The 10814-nt window shown below is 43.6% G+C and overlaps 1 protein-coding gene across 3 annotated transcripts in view; it reads left to right on the top strand.

The window, feature by feature from the left end:
• Positions 1-3905: 3905 nt before the first annotated feature.
• The window catches only part of mylka (myosin, light chain kinase a), a 53458-nt gene continuing 46549 nt past the window's right edge, over positions 3906-10814 (top strand). The window contains exon 1 of one of the 3 annotated variants that reach the window (XM_085383440.1): positions 3906-5111. The gene's annotated coding sequence lies outside the window, so the exon portion shown is untranslated. The remainder of the gene's footprint in view (positions 5112-10814) is intronic. The other 2 variants (XM_085383439.1, XM_085383441.1) reach the window with 2 other exon arrangements.

The following is a 10814-nucleotide window of genomic DNA, read 5'->3' as shown; positions in this document are numbered from 1 at the left end:
GAAGTCAAAACGTCTCTATCGCCCCCTGGTGTCTGGCTGCAGTATAGGTCATAAACCCCGCCTCCTCCATGTTAGCGGATGGGACTGGGGTCAGACTAAAATAAATTAATTCTCCTCAGATAAATTTTTTCCAAAGATTCTGTCTTTTGTTTTCAATAGTTCTCATCACGCTGATTGATGTTCAAGGGGTCTCCTTTCCCATAAGTTTGATTCTAATTCCTACCGCGGTGATGTTAAATTGGGGTGTAACGCTATCGTAGCTTTGACTGGCAGCTGCAGTCATGGAGAAACTTGCGTATCTCTGTTTGGGAATAGCAGACAGATAGAGCGTAGGCTCTGACAGGAGGGCCAGCGTTTACGCTACGAAAACACGACCGAGTGTTTTAACCTGACAGCCTGAGGTGTTCTTCAGTAAACTGGACTACCCGACAGAAGGACCCGAGGCCCTGCTGCACTGTTTCGGTAAGTTAAATGTGTTTGTAAGCTAATCCGTAACTACCGTCCTAGCTAAAATGAGCACTCGGCTGTCAGGGTTTGTTTAGCTAACCCGTGCAGGTGAATGAATTTACCAAAGAAATTTACTAAAGAAATCAAGAGAAACGCCCCAGGCTACTCAGTCACTAATTACTGTTACTGTACTTTTATTACAAGTATTATACTGTAAAAGCAACAGGCTGCACCCTGCTTCTGTTAGGAGGCCTGGGTCGTTGACCCAGGGTTTTTGAGTTTATTATTTATAATTTCTAGTCTTTGGTTTCTTTGAGTTCTGTCTTATGGTTTATGTCTCTGTCTTCTCTAGTTGCTCTGTCTCCCCTGTCAGCTGTATCCCCTTGTCTAGTTCGCGTCTCTGTGTATCCTTAGTTCCTATATCCCCGTGTCCAGTCAGTGTCTGCCCTGGTCCCACGTCTCTGTTCCCTCTGTTGCAGTGCGTGTGAGTCTGTGTCTTTAGTTCAGTCTGTGTCATGTTTCCTGTTTTATTTTGAAGGTCCTTGTCTGATGTTATGTATCTGGTTTCGCTTCCCCTTGTCTCGTTAGGCCTGATTTGCCCCAGCTGTGTTTCCCTCCTGTTACCCATTCCCTGATTGCTCCCTCTGTGTATTTAAGCCCTGTGTTTCTCTGTGTCTGTGTCGTGATCTACCGTTTACCTAGCTGTGTGTTCTGTCAGTCCGCTGGTGTTAGTTTATTTTGATTTTTCCAGTTATGTTATGTTTGAGTTCAGCATTAAAGCTGTTTCAGTTTACGTTTGTCTCTGGAGTCTGCACCTTGGGTCCTATTCCTGTCTGCACACAGCCGTCACATAACAGCTTCAGCTCCTGTGCAGAGCTGAATATTAAATATGTGCAAACAACAACATGTTTTCAGTCTCTTGCCACATCTGTAAAGAGAGCAACATCTTTTTTAAAAGCATGTACTTCAGTAACTCCTCATTAATCAGGAACTATGGATTAAAGTACACTACAGTACTTTAATCCACTGAAAAAATGCAAGAGAAGAACTTCAGATCCTGAGTGTGTGAGGACAGAAGAATCAGCTTTATTTCAATTTTGAGGGATCAATATGGACTCTATTATTAAATGAAAAGAACAAATTAGACTACACTACTGAAAAGTTCTGCTGCTCTTTTTAAAGTTTCCATGTTACCAGGTTGTAGAGGGCTCTGCAGATTTAAACAGTTTTAGATCCATTACACTCAGTCTTATGTTAAAATCTCAAAGGACAGCATTATATTTCTGATATTAACAGTAACTCTGGGCCTCTGTAGAGTGAGCAGCTGATCTCATCGCTGTCTAAAAATGGATAAAAAAACATAAGGAGTCCTGAATCCTTCAATAACACAGACTATTAGAGTAACAGGTGTGTAGCATCGCTAACTAGCTAGCAACTAGCCTCCAACACAGTGCGCATGCTAGCGGCTAATCTAGCAAACGAATTAACAACAGAGTGATTTTAGAACTATAAGATGATAAGCTGTGTGTCTTTTTTATAACAGTGACGTGGTTGTATTTACCTTAATTAAACAAGTCGTCAGTCGCCGGTAAACCAGCAAAAAAACTCGAGCAGCTGGGCTACGTAAAAAGTGTAGGGGGGCGTGTTTGCGGTCACATCCAGCGGGTATGTGGGCAGGCGCGTTACACAGTCGCTCCACCTCAAGTCACTACTGCGCAGACTCTGGCTCCAAATTTGCAAGATGGCAGCCTCCACAAGCGGGATATTTTGTCTTCATTCTTGCACAATGGGAGGAAGCGGGGTCGCGTCGTCCATCTTTTATACAGTCATTGGGACACAGCCTATGTCTCATAAACAATAGGAGGTTCTCCTCAATGATGAGAGGAGGGGCAACAGAGAGGAGGTGAGAACAGTTCAGGTGTTAATAAAGGCGGAGTTCAGAGAGGATAAGGACAGTTACAGGAGAAGGTGTCAGGGACCCTGGGTCTGAGCGACCCAGGACCCTGAGCAGTTATGAAGTATATGTGCTATATGTGATACTGTGCTACTGTTCTGTGTCCACATTTGTATGTAGGCAGGTATGTGTGTGTATGTACAGCTGCTTTCTGTAGCACCTTCAGGCCTGATGGGTGTGGCCCTGCTGGAGGACTGGCCACACCTGAAGTCCCTGCCACACTCCAAGTTAGACTAGACTAGACTAGACTAGTGTCGTGTCTGCCCGCAGGAGTTGTGTTTGACGGCTGCCTCTGTTGTTTCCTTGCAGGAAGAGCGTGGAGCAGAATGCATGGCATGTGCGGTAACACGGGAGCGGAGAGCACGAGCACGGACGTTTGAGTGAGACACGACACAGGAGTCTAGGGAGCTCCGGGGATTTATTATGTACTGGTCATTTACTGCACTGTAAATAAACGCACTGCTTACATTCAGAGCTCCACGCCTGGGTCCTCCTTTTCCTCACATCCCCGCAGTTGGCTATCGGCAACCGTGACAGAAGGTTGGAGTTTAAACTCCAGCAGAACAACATAACAGAGGTGTGGAATGGCACGAAGACCATCCAACAGCAGAGGAGCTGGGGGTGGTGAGGACAGAGCTAACGTGTTGAATGTGTTTTACAACAGACTGGACACTGCAGTGAATGTTGTTCCCCCCACAGCATTACCTGTGGTCAGCCTGCAGTCCACAGCCACCCACTGTCTCCACACTGCATCATAGCCTCCTGTAAAAGTCCTGACACCCCTCCCCCCCCTCTCACTTTCACTCATGACCAGGTTCAGAGACAGATGAGGAGACTCCACAAGTCTGCTGGACCAGACAGTGGGAGTCCCGTGTCCTCGAGGCCTGCTCCCCCAGCTTTGTGGAGTCTTTCATAAACTGTTCATGTTGAGTGTGAGTCTACAGAGGGTCCCATTGCTGTGGAAGACATCATGCCTCGTTCCTGTACCAAAGACGCCACATCCCATTGGCCCCAGGATTACAGACCTGGCATCTTCAGAAGTTTTCTGATGACTCTGCGGTGGTTGGGTGGATCGGTGAGGGTGATGAGTCAGAGTAGCGGGCTGTGGTTAACTCCTTTGTCACGTGGTGCGAGAGAATTATTTACAGCTCAATGTACTTAAGGAGGACCAGGAAACCTGTGACCCCTGTTTCAATCGAGGGGGTCGATGTGGACTATAAATACCTCGGAGTACACAACGATAATAAACTGCACTGGGTTAAAAACACCGCTGCACTCTTTAGATGAAAGAAAAAGGAACAAGAAGTTGATTTTACATGTGAATCAGAAAATCAGAGGGATGCTCTGGTGGGTAAACATTCATTATCACAAACTCTGATGTCAAACTTCCTTTGACAATAACATAACGCCCATTATTCTCTTTTATACAGTCAGCCACGGTGAGGGAGAGGTTCCACCTTATTAATATTACTACAGCCCTGCTGCCTCTGCCGAATGATGGGAAATAAACGTATCCACAAAAAGTGTCCCAACAGTGTAACTGACTTCATCATCATCATCATCATCATCATCGTTTATTTATATAGCACTTTAAAAACACACAAGGCTGACCAAAGTGCTGAACAACAGAAATATAATAGATGCCATAAGAATAATAAATACAATAAAATAATAAACATAGCGAAAACAATAAAATACAAGTCAGTCAACCACTGAGTCAAAGCCAGTGAATAAAAATGAGTCTGGATTTAAAAACCAGCACTGATGTCGATCGCCTAATGTGAAGAGGAAGATTATTGCAAAGCTCAGGAGCCACGATAGAGAACGCTCGGTCTCCTCTCAGTTTCAACCGTGATTTGGGGACTGAGACTTGATGCTGAACTCTAATTAAAAAGTGCTCCTTTCATGCTCCTTTCTGTGTATTGTTTCATACAAAGTTTAAATGATTCCTAAATCAGGGGAGGAGGCCCCGGGGCAGACCCAGGACACGCTGGAAAGATTGTATCTCTCGGCTGGCCTGGGAACACCTTGGTGGTCTCATGGACAAGCTGGAGGAGGTGGCTGGGGAGAAAGTCTGGGTTTCTCTGCTGAGGCTGCTGCCCCCGCGACCCGGCCCTGGGTAAGCGGAAGAAGATGGATGGATGATTCCTAAATCTGTGGATAACCAATCAAACTGTGCTCTCATCACATCATTATGTGAACAAGTCTGAGGATGATGAAGTTCCTCTGATGAAGCACAGACAGCTGATACAAACACTCTGTTTAACCTGTTGCTTCGGTTCTTTTGAGGTTTGTAAAGAACCTGAGAGGAGTTCTCATGTTCAGACACGTCTGTATGACGAACTCCAGGATGATGTCAGAGGGGGTGGCGGCTGAGGAGCAGGACTCCTCCCACACATGCTACAGAGTGCAGCACCGAGACTGACCTGCAGATGGCGCCACACTGACACAAATCAGAAGCCTGAGCTCCACAGCCTGAACCCACAGAGACCCCCACCCACAGCAGCACAGAGCAGTGACCGCCCGGAGGAAGAGGAGGAGTCCCGGTGCTGAATGAGCGGATTATTCAGGTGAAGCTGCTGCAGAGGAACACAAGCTCCTCAGTCTGTTTTGTTTTCCAGGAGTCGCAGAGGAGAACCATCAGAGGAGGAGAACCATCAAAGGAGGAGAACCATCAGAGGAGGAGAACCATCAGAGGAACATCAGAGCTGTGAGTTCACTGCTTCTCCTTCTTCTCTCTGTGGTTCTTCAGACTCAAATGTGACTTTCTCCTGTGTTTTAATCAAACGCACCCAGACTCTGGGGTGGGCGGGGTCAGCGCTGCACCAGGCTCCTGCTGGTTAAACAAACACTGAGCCCAGATCAGTTTATTAGTGTTTAATACTGAGACGTCCATCAGAGATAAAGAGCAGCTGAAGAGCTGCTTCTCCTTCTCTGCTCTCTCTCCTGCTGCACGCGTCACAGACTCAAACAACAGTTTAATGATCAGCCGATTAATCAGAGCGATTAGTTTGAGGTTTGCAAACATGTTTCAGGCCAGATGTTAAACTCTGTGCAGATGTGGCGCTTTGATGTTTTTCTCTTTGATAATTTTAATGTTTTTACTTTGTAAACTAAATCAGTTCAGAGGAGCTGCGTCAGAGTTTGAAACCATCCTCTGAACGATCACCTCGTCCCTCATTCACTTTCATCTTTAGCTTTTCTTCATGTTTGGCACTAAAGTTGACCTCAGTTATTATCTCATCTTATTTTCACTCCTTGTGTTGTTGAGTCTCTGCTTTCTTCTGTCTGTATCATCAGTGTGGTGACCTCTGACCTCTGTGATATCTCTGTGCACAGTGTTTTAAGATGAATCAAAGTGCAGTTAGTGTGGTGGGCTATGATCTCGGAATTTTTACAAAGCGGTCGGTTATGAAGACGATGAGCAGGTGAACGACCCCTCAGCCACAGACTGATGATGAAACCAAGCAGCTCCACATTAATCCTGCAGTAATAATCATTTTACCCTCTGATGTAAGAAATACTTCATCATAGTCACAGACTTTTATACTTTACAGTGCTGTGTTACTGCTGTGGTGTCACTACAGCACTGAGTCCTACAGAATGAAGCCAGCTTGATGCGACTGTAAGGACCGCTCAAACCTTTCAGACCTCATGCTGCAGGTTTTTAATGTTAATGAGTATCAGAGTGTCAATAACAAAAGGTTATCAGATCAGAGTGGAGCCTGCGTCTGTCTGAACCTCGAGCAGAGTTTAAACAAGAACAAAATCAAATCTGAGAGAAAATCCAGTAAAGACGCTGAAGCCTCTTCAGGCAGGGAGCTGCCAGCAGCTCGGGTCAGCAGGTGTTGCTCCTCCACCTGTAGATGTTCCTCAGCACTGGTGGAGGTTTCCTTCACACAATCAAAACTGAACACGACATCTAAAATCATCAGTTAATCCTCACCATCAAACTCGGACGTCTTTTTAAAGCTCCATGAAGGATTTCAGACTCAGTCACTGTGAGACTTCCTGCATTTCAGGGCAGAGTATCTAAATTCCAGGCACAGATCCATGTCTGCATGTTGTTGCGAAGTTGTTTGGATGTCGTTGGGACGTAGTTGGGATGTTGTTGGGATATTGTCAGGACGTTCTTGGGATGTTGATGTATGTCTGGTGTTTGCTTGATGTTTCACGCCTCTGTGTCTCAGTGGAGATGCAGTGCTGATGCTGCTGCACAGTGTGTGATATTACAGGGTGAATGTGGGAAACAGAAGCTCGGCCTGCTGCTGCTTAGTTGTAGAGGATGTTTGTGAAACGGTCGACTGACGTGAAGGAATCTCCTCTGATTAAACAGCCGACCTCAGACCGACCGGAGTTTGCTGGGAAGTTTCAGAGCACCGTGAACTCACCTGCAGCTCTGATTTCACAGCCTGATGCCTGATCTGATCTCTTCTTATCTTCTGCTGCTTCCTGTCTCAGGCTGGCGTCTCATCGTGTCTGAGCCTCACTCATCTCGTTCCTCACATTAAATGCAAACTGACTTTAAATATGACCGATGGTAGCAGCTGTCTTCCTGCAGCAGGTCTGGGATGAGTGCTAACTCTCTGACTTTTCATAAAGGTTTTCACTGAGAGAAGAAGTCTGCGTGATCGCAGTGAGCAGCTGATTCCTGTCTCTGAGTGCAGGCTGGCTGTAAACGCTGCAGCTCACCTGTCTGTTCAAACACACGTTCATCACCACAAATGCTTTCAGGCTACACAGAAACAGCAAAATCAAAGTTTCACATGAACACACACACACGTACAGTGAGAAAAGACTTGAAGCTTATTTACAGACCACTCCGGGAAATGTTTGGATTTGAATCGATGAGGTCATGGTGGGGTGGGCGGGGTCAGACTGTGAAAACATTTCTACTCGGTGGAAATATCTGCTGTTTGGATCATGTTCTCCATATTTAGTGAAATATTTGCAGGCTTTGTGTAAAACAAGCTGCTCACAGGTAGTGAGGGCTGACCTGCTGACAGAATCACAGAGCTGGTATTCAGCTGCAAGGTCTCAGGACTTCCTCCTCACAGCTCTGCTCTGTTGGTAGAGCTGATGTTGCATCAGGTCATGTGACCCAGCAGCCGAGTGCAGCTGTTGAAAGTCAGAGTTTGAACTTTGAACTTTAGAAAGTGAGTTAGCAGCTCCGACTGAGGGGAGGCTTCTGTGTTATTTGGCTGCGTTGGTTCAGCATGACAAACAGGAAACAGTTTTTCTATGGGCTCAAAATGTGGTCATAAATATTTTGTACTTGTAAAAAAGATTTGTGTGTGTAAAAAAGATTTGTACTTGTAAAAAAGATTTGTGTGTGGACTTAGAAAAAAAACCCTGCAAGTTACAAGTATGGATTTTTGACCCTATTTTTCTTCCCTTCATCTGATTGGTCAATGTCATGTCAATCACAAATGTAACAATCCAATCAGAGAACAGATGGGTTTGGCTGTCGAGGGGCGCTTTTTTTTTTGAACTGCAGGTCTTTGAAGGGAATAAATGCCCTTTTACATGCCAACCCAGCGGGGGGCGGGCAAGATGGCGGACTGAGCAGTCGCATCCATCTGAACTCCTCACTAAAGTCCCGATGTTTTAATCTTGAAGTTATAAAATCCACTCCTTTGAGCTATATTGACGACGTTTCAGCCCGAACATGAAGAAAACCAACAACACGAAACCTCCGGCAGTGAAAAACCTCCCTTTTACAACCCAGAGAAACAGCGAGCATGATTACCCAGCTCCGATGGAAACGGCTAATTCCAGCAGCAACAAGAGGGACAGACTGTTAACAACCCCTGATAATACTCCTGAGAAACCACATATGGAGAAAAAAGCAAAAGGTACGGCTAGTGATAATGACTCCAACACATCCACTGACACTATACTGAAAGCTATTGAGAGTCTTGGAAAACGTGTTGATGACCGCATGGACGAAGTTAGCAAACAAATTCAACAACATAGCGCCATGCTGGCTTCCATCGCTAAATCAGTGCAGTTTAATTCAGAGGAGCTGCAAGAATGCAAAAAGAAAATAAAACACCTCGAAAAAGAGATGGAATCAATCAAAAAAGATAATGACGATATTAAGGATCGTGTATTGAGCCAGGAAAGATACAAAAGAAGATGGTGTCTTCGTATCAAAGGGAAAAAGGAGAAAACAAATGAAAATATCAGAGAAGAAGTGGTGGAACTTCTAGGAAGGATTGCTCCGGACCTAAAGATGAAGATGGAAGAAGCAGTTGATGTTGTCCACAGAGTGGGAAGAGCGGTGGAGAATAAGCATCGACAAATCATTATTCTGTTTGTGAGACGTGCCGTGAGAGATGACATCTGGAGGCGAACAAAGGCTTCTCCCGTGTGCAAAGAAGAAGGCATCCGCTTTGCTGAAGACCTGACCCCAGAGGACTGGAGATCCAGACAAGCGTTGTGGCCAAAAATCGACCAGGCTCGGAAGGAAGGCAAGGCTGCAGGCTTCAGGGGCCCTTTTGGTTTCATAGAAGGCAAACGTATCAGGGTAGAGACTCCAGGTACGGGCTGACATTGACTACGAAAGGAATATACAGTGGAACATTTCGGATGATGGGACTTTTACCTCAAGATTTTCCTACTCCATCTCCTAAACTTCCTCTTTAAAGCTGTTCATGTGTTCCGTGTTCCAATTAAAAACGAATATTTCTTTTTTTTTTCCTTTAACACAAGGGGACTTAAAGACTCAATTAAGCGCAAAGCTGTTTTTCTGTTCTGCAAGGGGCAACAGGCAAATTGTTTTTTTCTCCAGGAAACTCATTCTGAGGAATCTGATGTGAAATTTTGGTCACAACAATGGGGAGATAAAATTTATTTTAGTCATGGTACAAACAGGTCGGCTGGGGTTGCTATTTGTTTCAACAGATGTCCTGGAAGGTTTTTGTGCAACATGGCAGACAAAAATGGACATTGGGTTGCCTGTGTGTTAAATACTGATAATACTCTGATTATTTTGGTTAATGTTTATGGATACAACAATGATCAAGAGAATAAGAACCTGCTGCATCAAATTTCTACAGTTATAAAGGAACTTTATACCAAATTCCCTACTGATTATATAGTAGTTGGAGGTGATTTCAATGTGACTCCTGATGAATGGTTGGATAGATGGCCTTCAAAGTTTTCAAGAGAACATAAAAACCCAATATTTGAAAAATTCGCTAATGATACTAAATTAATAGATGTATGGAGAGTGTTAAACGAAGATGTAAAACAATTCACCTGGCACAAACCTAATGGTCAAAGCAGGTCACGTATTGATTATTGGTTGGTATCCAACTCAATTTTACAATATGTTAAGGAAACAGTTATCTCTAACAGTCCCTTAAGTGACCATTGCGCCATTATTCTGAGACTACAAAGCAAAGACCAAAACAACACATTTAAGGATTATTGGAAATTTAATTGTCAGATGCTGAGAAATGAGGAGTATTGTAATTCTATTAAAAAATTAATTTTAGATATCCAGAATGATGAAGCCATCAATACACCAATACTCAAATGGGAATATCTTAAATTTAGAATCAGAAAAACCTCAATTGCATTCGGTAAAAAGTTAAACAGACAAAGAAAAGAAGAGGAATCAAATGTAGTAAAAGAACTTATGAATCTGTATGGCAAATTGAATTGGACTGAGGAAGAAAAAGGAAAAATTAATAATTTACAATCTAAGTTGGACGAAATGTACCTTTATAGAGCCAAGGCTGCTTATTTGCGATCCAAAGCCAAGTGGATAGAAGAGGGTGAAAAGAACACTGCCTATTTTTGCAATCTAGAAAAACGTAGACAAGAATATAAGTCAATATGTAACCTAATAATCGACGGAGAGGAATGTACAGACGTAACCTTTATAAGTCTTCATACTCAGAACAAAATGTCACCTCCTTCTTTGACAAAATCAGTAATTGGATTCCAGTAATTGATGATAATTTTAGAGAAATTTGTGATGAAGACCTGACTATAGAAGAATTTGATTTTGCTATTAAGAGCATGGCATCTGATCGTTCACCGGGACCAGATGGTATAACAACTAATTTCTATAAGCACTTTTGGGAAGACCTAAAATTACTATTATTCAGTGCGATAAATGAATGTATAAATCAAAAGGAGCTTATGGCAACAATGAAACAGGGAGTTATAAAATTAATTCCAAAACCGGGGAAAGATAAGAAAAAACTAATTAATCTAAGACCTATAACACTTTTAAATACAGACTACAAAGTTTTTACAAAAGTTTTAGCAACAAGACTAAAAACAGGTATTTCTGAAATAATTAGCCCAACACAATCAGGATTTCTCAAAGGACGGTTGATCCAAAATAATATCCGCTTGGTTTTGGACCCTATAGATTACAATTACCTAATTACGGATG

The sequence above is a fragment of the Rhamphochromis longiceps genome, linkage group LG16, assembly GCF_057381845.1.
Source record: "Rhamphochromis longiceps isolate RC_006_pf linkage group LG16, R_longiceps_female_GT1.1, whole genome shotgun sequence".
Taxonomy (NCBI): domain Eukaryota; kingdom Metazoa; phylum Chordata; class Actinopteri; order Cichliformes; family Cichlidae; genus Rhamphochromis; species Rhamphochromis longiceps.
The sequence above is the reverse complement of the archived record's forward strand: the minus strand, read 5'-3'. Positions and strand labels throughout refer to the sequence as shown.